Source organism: Agelaius phoeniceus, unplaced genomic scaffold, assembly GCF_051311805.1.
Source record: "Agelaius phoeniceus isolate bAgePho1 unplaced genomic scaffold, bAgePho1.hap1 Scaffold_109, whole genome shotgun sequence".
Lineage (NCBI taxonomy): Eukaryota > Metazoa > Chordata > Aves > Passeriformes > Icteridae > Agelaius > Agelaius phoeniceus.
The window spans coordinates 404,553-412,052 of NW_027509875.1; positions in this window are offsets into that span (position 1 = coordinate 404,553).

A 7,500-nucleotide genomic window follows, 5' to 3' on the forward strand; every position below is an offset into this window, starting at 1 on the left:
CTCTCTCTGGGCTCGCTCTCGCTCTCTCGGCTCTCTCTCCCCGCCTCGGGGCCGGCGAGCAGCTTTCTCGGATCGTCTTTCGCCCCCTTCTTGCTCTCTCTCTCGGCCTTCTCCGGATCCGCTCTTGCGCGGCCCTTCTCTCTCGCCTCCGCGGATCCGGCTCTTTCGCGCGGCCCCTTCTCTCTCGCCTCGCCAACTGGACCCACTTTTCCCTGGGAAGGACGGGAGCCGGGACACAAAGGCACGCGCGCTTCGTCCCGGCTAGGCGGCACTCGCTTGGCCCTGGCGACCGCACGCGCGGCCGCTCCGCTCCGCCTCGGACGCAGGTACGGGGTCAACCTGCGGGGATGCGGCCCGTCACCTCGCTCCCATAAGACGGACAGACGAGTCCAAAGCCGGCCAGGCCTCCAAGAGGACCAATGCAGCTCGACCGGGGAGGGGCGCCAACGCAGGCCGCCTCCTACCATGACGCAGTCGGAGGCGGCCGACAACAGCGACCCCTTGGTGAACTTCCGCAGACGGCCGGGACAACAGGTCTACCCGGCCGGCGCCGAAATTGCACTAAGTCCCGCCGGAGCGAGGTAGACCTGATGTCCCCGGCCGGCGCCCGCCACCAGGGGGCAAGGCCGGCCCCCGGCGGACCCCGGAGCGAGGTAGACCTGATGTCCCCGACCGGAGCCGGGGTAGACCTGTTGTCCCCGGGCGGAGCCGGGGTAGACCTGTTGTCCCCGGGCGGAGCCGGGGTAGACCTGTTGTCCCCGACCGGAGCCGGGGTAGACCTGATGTCCCCGACCGGAGCCGGGGTAGACGTGATGTCCCCGGCCGCAGCCGGGGTAGACCTGTTGTCCCCGGCCGGAGCCGGGGTAGACCTGATGTCCCCGGCCGCAGCCGGGGTAGACCTGATGTCCCCGGCCGGAGCCGGGGTAGACCTGTTGTCCCCGACCGGAGCCGGGGTAGACCTGATGTCCCCGGCCGCAGCCGGGGTAGACCTGATGTCCCCGGGCGGTGCCGGGGTAGACCTGATGTCCCCGGCCGGAGCCGGGGTAGACCTGATGTCCCCGGGCGGAGCCGGGGTAGACCTGATGTCCCCGGGCGGAGCCGGGGTAGACCTGATGTCCCCGGGCGGAGCCGGGGTAGACCTGATGTCCCCGGCCGCAGCGGGGGTAGACCTGATGTCCCCGACCGGAGCCGGGGTAGACCTGATGTCCCCGGCCGGAGCCGGGGTAGACCTGTTGTCCCCGGCCGGAGCCGGGGTAGACCTGTTGTCCCCGGCCGGAGCCGGGGTAGACCTGATGTCCCCGACCGGAGCCGGGGTAGACCTGATGTCCCCGGCCGGAGCCATGGTAGACCTGATGTCCCCGGCCGCAGCCGGGGTAGACCTGATGTCCCCGGCCGGAGCCGGGGTAGACCTGTTGTCCCCGACCGGAGCCGGGGTAGACCTGATGTCCCCGGCCACAGCGGAGGTAGACCTGATGTCCCGGGCCGGAGCCGGGGTAGACCTGATGTCCCCGTCCGGAGCCGGGGTAGACCTGTTGTCCCCGGCCGGAGCCGGGGTAGACCTGTTGTCCCCGGCCGGAGCCGGGGTAGACCTGATGTCCCCGACCGGAGCCGGGGTAGACCTGATGTCCCCGGCCGGAGCCGGGGTAGACCTGATGTCCCCGGCCGCAGCCGGGGTAGACCTGATGTCCCCGGCCGCAGCCGGGGTAGACCTGTTGTCCCCGACCGGAGCCGGGGTAGACCTGATGTCCCCGGCCGCAGCGGAGGTAGACCTGATGTCCCCGGCCGGAGCCGGGGTAGACCTGTTGTCCCCGGCCGCAGCCGGGGTAGACCTGATGTCCCCGGCCGGAGCCGGGGTAGACCTGATGTCCCCGGCCGCAGCCGGGGTAGACCTGATGTCCCCGGGCGGAGCCGGGGTAGACCTGATGTCCCCGGGCGGAGCCGGGGTAGACCTGTTGTCCCCGGCCGCAGCGGAGGTAGACCTGTTGTCCCCGGGCGGAGCCGGGGTAGACCTGATGTCCCCGGCCGCAGCCGGGGTAGACCTGATGTCCCCGGCCGCAGCCGGGGTAGACCTGATGTCCCCGGCCGCAGCCGGGGTAGACCTGATGTCCCCGGCCGCAGCCGGGGTAGACCTGTTGTCCCCGGCCGCAGCCGGGGTAGACCTGATGTCCCCGGGCGGTGCCGGGGTAGACCTGATGTCCCCGGCCGGAGCCGGGGTAGACCTGATGTCCCCGGGCGGAGCCGGGGTAGACCTGATGTCCCCGGCCGCAGCCGGGGTAGACCTGATGTCCCCGGGCGGTGCCGGGGTAGACCTGATGTCCCCGGCCGGAGCCGGGGTAGACCTGATGTCCCCGGGCGGAGCCGGGGTAGACCTGATGTCCCCGACCGGAGCCGGGGTAGACCTGTTGTCCCCGGCCGCAGCCGGGGTAGACCTGATGTCCCCGGGCGGAGCCGGGGTAGACCTGTTGTCCCCGGCCGCAGCCGGGGTAGACCTGATGTCCCCGACCGGAGCCGGGGTAGACCTGATGTCCCCGACCGGAGCCGGGGTAGACCTGATGTCCCCGGCCGCAGCCGGGGTAGACCTGATGTCCCCGGCCGCAGCCGGGGTAGACCTGATGTCCCCGACCGGAGCCGGGGTAGACCTGTTGTCCCCGGCCGCAGCCGGGGTAGACCTGATGTCCCCGGGCGGAGCCGGGGTAGACCTGATGTCCCCGGGCGGAGCCGGGGTAGACCTGTTGTCCCCGGCCGCAGCCGGGGTAGACCTGATGTCCCCGGGCGGAGCCGGGGTAGACCTGTTGTCCCCGGGCGGAGCCGGGGTAGACCTGATGTCCCCGGCCGGAGCCGGGGTAGACCTGATGTCCCCAGCCGCCGCCGGGGTAGACCTGATTAGCCCGGTCCGGCTCGGATCCATGGTAGACCTGCTGTCCCCCTGTTGTCGCCCGCCGCCCGGGCACCTCGCCGTGCCCAGCGACCCCGGAGCCGGGCGAAGCTCACAGCCTCATAACACCCCGGAGCCAGATGGCTCGATCGATCCCCCGTCCCACACAATGAACCCCAACCCCACCCCCCCCTTTCAAGACCATGACATGTTTTCCATTTTTTTGTTGTTGTTCTTTGGGGGGATTTGGTTTGGGTTTGCTTTGGTATTTTGTTTTGTTTTGTTTTTCTGGGGGGGGGGGGGGGGGGGGGCTGTTTTGGGGGTTTTTTGGGGGTTTTTTCCAGTTGCTTTGGCTTTCTCTGATACTGATTTTTGAGGTTGTTTTTTTTGGGGGGGTTGGGGGGCTTGTGGTTTGGATTTGGGTTTTCTTGGGTTGTCCCCCACCCCCCCGGGCCCCCCCCCGCCCCGCCCCTTTTTCTTTTCTCCTTTCCTGAAAGAATGGCTCTTCTATTTGCTTGGAACGAGAAACTTATCCGGGAAAGCAAACCAACCCAAAAATGGACCCATTTGATTTCTTTTTCTTTCGTATCGGAAGCGCCCCCAGCCGAGCCGACGGGCAAGCCGAGGCCGGTGCTCTGCCTGCTGACACGCTGACCTGGCCAAACAGCGCCCCCACCACCCACCCCCCGCCCTGCCCCGCCACGCCCTCCTGGGGTGGAACCTACCCAGGCCGGCCCCCCTGGCCCCGATGCGGCTCGCCCCGCCGCGCCCCTCCCCTCCCCTCCCCGCCCCGCCCCGCCCCGCCCGCCGGTAGAGGCGACGGCGGCCGCCGGCACCACCGCCAGCACACAGGCGCTGTGTGTAGCTTTCGGGCGGGTTGTTTCACGGTCCGCAGAGGTCTTGGGCCCTCGACGTGACTCTAGGGGGCCGTGGGGACTCGGTGCCGAGGCGCCCGGGGCCGGCACGAAGCCACCGGCCCTGGTCCGCACAGAGACAGAAACAGTGACACGCACCCCCCCCCCCCAACTAACCCTAACCCTAACCCTAACTCCCCCCGCCCCCGACTAACCCTAACCCTAACACTAACCCTAACTCCCCCCGCCCCCCACTAACCCTAACCCTAACCCTAACCCTAACCCTAACCCTAACCCTAACCCCCCCCCCCCTAACCCTAACCCTAACCCTAACCCCCTAACCCCCCCCCCACTAACCCTAACCCTAACCCTAACCCTAACCCCCCCCCCCACTAACCCTAACCCTAACCCTAACCCTAACCCCCCCCCCCCCCCCCCAACTAACCCTAACCCTAACCCTAACGCACGGCCACGCCTGCAGGCTACCACACCGCTGCGCGTGAAAGGAAGGCGCGGCCAACCATCCCCGCCCCCTCGCCAACCCCTCCCCAGCCACCTCCACCCGGCCCCCTGCCACCCGCGCGCGCGCAGCCGCCCGCCGGCCCGCCCATAGGCATTCACGCTCTGGCGTGCCCTCTCTCCCTGGCCCTGCCCCGGCCCCTGGCCCTGCCCGCTCTGTGGCAAGCGCAGCCGGCCATGGGCGGTTGGGGGCGCCCCGCCCTCCCCCATCAGCCTCCCCGGCGCTGTCTGCATCCTTTTGCCGCTTGCTAGGCTGCCGTAGGCCAAGGCCGGCCCGGGACAACAGGTCTAGCCAAGAGCCTGGGACAACAGGTCTACCCTAGGGGCCTGGGACAACAGGTCTAGCCAAGGGGCCGGGCTGCCGTAGGCGAGGGCCCGCCCGGGGACAACAGGTCTACCCCCAGGGCCTGGGACAAAAGGTCTACCCCAAGGGGCCTGGGCTATCAGGTCTACCCCGGAAGCGCAGGACATCAGGTCTACCCCGGCGGCCCGGGACAACAGGTCTACCCCAAGGGGCCCGGGACAACAGGTCTACCCAAGGGGCCTGGGACAACAGGTCTACCCCGGCGGCGCGGGACAACAGGTCTACCCCGGAGGCCCGGGACAACAGGTCTACCCCGAAGCCTAGGACAACAGGTCTACCCCGGGCCTCGGCTGTCAGGTCTACCCCGGAGGCCCAGGCTGCCGTAGGCCAAGGCCGGCCCGGGACAACAGGTCTACCCAAGGGGCCTGGGACAACAGGTCTGCCCCGGCGGCCCGGGACAACAGGTCTAGCCCGGCGGCCCGGGACAACAGGTCTAGCCTAGGGGCCTCGGCCATCAGGTCTACCCCGAAGCCTAGGACATCAGGTCTACCCCAAGGGGCCTGGGACAACAGGTCTACCCCGAAGCCTAGGACGTCAGGTCTACCCCGGCGGCCCGGGACAACAGGTCTACCCCGGGCCTGGGACAACAGGTCTACCCCGGAGGCCCGGGACAACAGGTCTAGCCCGGCGGCCCGGGACAACAGGTCTACCCTAGGGGCCTCGGCCATCAGGTCTACCCCGAAGCCTGGGACAACAGGTCTACCCCGGAGGCCCGGGACAACAGGTCTACCCCGGAAGCCTAGGACATCAGGTCTACCCCGAAGCCTAGGACATCAGGTCTACCCCAAGGGGCCTGGGACAACAGGTCTACCCAAGGGGCCTCGGCCATCAGGTCTACCCCGAAGCCTAGGACATCAGGTCTACCCCGAAGCCTAGGACAACAGGTCTACCCCGGAGGCCTGGGACAACAGGTCTACCCTAGGGGCCTCGGCCATCAGGTCTACCCCGAAGCCTAGGACAACAGGTCTACCCCGGCGGCCCGGGACAACAGGTCTAGCCCGGAGGCCCGGGACAACAGGTCTACCCCGGCGGCCCGGGACAACAGGTCTACCCCAAGGGGCCTGGGACAACAGGTCTACCCAAGGGGCCTCGGCCATCAGGTCTACCCCGAAGCTTAGGACATCAGGTCTACCCCAAGGGGCCTGGGACAACAGGTCTACCCCGGAGGCCCGGGACAACAGGTCTACCCTAGGGGCCTCGGCCATCAGGTCTACCCCGAAGCCTGGGACATCAGGTCTACCCCGGCGGCCCGGGACAACGGGTCTACCCCGGCGGCCCGGGACAACAGGTCTACCCCGAAGCCTAGGACAACAGGTCTACCCCGGCGGCCCGGGACAACAGGTCTACCCTGAAGGCCTGGGACAACAGGTCTACCCCGAAGCCTGGGACATCAGGTCTACCCCAAGGAGCCTGGGACAACAGGTCTACCCCGGTGGCCCGGGACAACTGGTCTACCCCGGAGGCCCCGGACATCAGGTCTACCCCGGTGGCCCCGGACATCAGGTCTACCCCAAGGAGCCTGGGACAACAGGTCTACCCAAGGGGCCCGGGACAACAGGTCTACCCCGGAGGCCCCGGACATCAGGTCTACCCCGGTGGCCCCGGACATCAGGTCTACCCCAAGGAGCCTGGGACAACAGGTCTACCCCGGTGGCCCGGGACAACTGGTCTACCCCGGAGGCCCCGGACATCAGGTCTACCCCGGAGGCCCCGGACATCAGGTCTACCCCGGTGGCCCCGGACATCAGGTCTACCCCAAGGAGCCTGGGACAACAGGTCTACCCCGGTGGCCCGGGACAACTGGTCTACCCCGGAGGCCCCGGACATCAGGTCTACCCCGGAGGCCCCGGACATCAGGTCTACCCCGGTGGCCCCGGACATCAGGTCTACCCCAAGGAGCCTGGGACAACAGGTCTACCCCAGGGGCCCGGGACAACTGGTCTACCCCAGGGGCCCGGGACAACTGGTCTACCCCGGAGGCCCCGGACATCAGGTCTACCCCAAGGAGCCTGGGACAACAGGTCTACCCAAGGGGCCCGGGACAACAGGTCTACCCCGGAGGCCCCGGACATCAGGTCTACCCCGGTGGCCCCGGACATCAGGTCTACCCCAAGGAGCCTGGGACAACAGGTCTACCCCGGTGGCCCGGGACAACTGGTCTACCCCGGAGGCCCCGGACATCAGGTCTACCCCGGAGGCCCCGGACATCAGGTCTACCCCGGTGGCCCCGGACATCAGGTCTACCCCAAGGAGCCTGGGACAACAGGTCTACCCCGGTGGCCCGGGACAACTGGTCTACCCCGGAGGCCCCGGACATCAGGTCTACCCCGGAGGCCCCGGACATCAGGTCTACCCCGGTGGCCCCGGACATCAGGTCTACCCCAAGGAGCCTGGGACAACAGGTCTACCCCAGGGGCCCGGGACAACTGGTCTACCCCAGGGGCCCGGGACAACTGGTCTACCCCGGAGGCCCCGGACATCAGGTCTACCCCAAGGAGCCTGGGACAACAGGTCTACCCAAGGGGCCCGGGACAACAGGTCTACCCCGGAGGCCCCGGACATCAGGTCTACCCCGGTGGCCCCGGACATCAGGTCTACCCCAAGGAGCCTGGGACAACAGGTCTACCCCGGTGGCCCGGGACAACTGGTCTACCCCGGAGGCCCCGGACATCAGGTCTACCCCGGAGGCCCCGGACATCAGGTCTACCCCGGTGGCCCCGGACATCAGGTCTACCCCAAGGAGCCTGGGACAACAGGTCTACCCCGGTGGCCCGGGACAACTGGTCTACCCCGGAGGCCCCGGACATCAGGTCTACCCCGGAGGCCCCGGACATCAGGTCTACCCCGGTGGCCCCGGACATCAGGTCTACCCCAAGGAGCCTGGGACA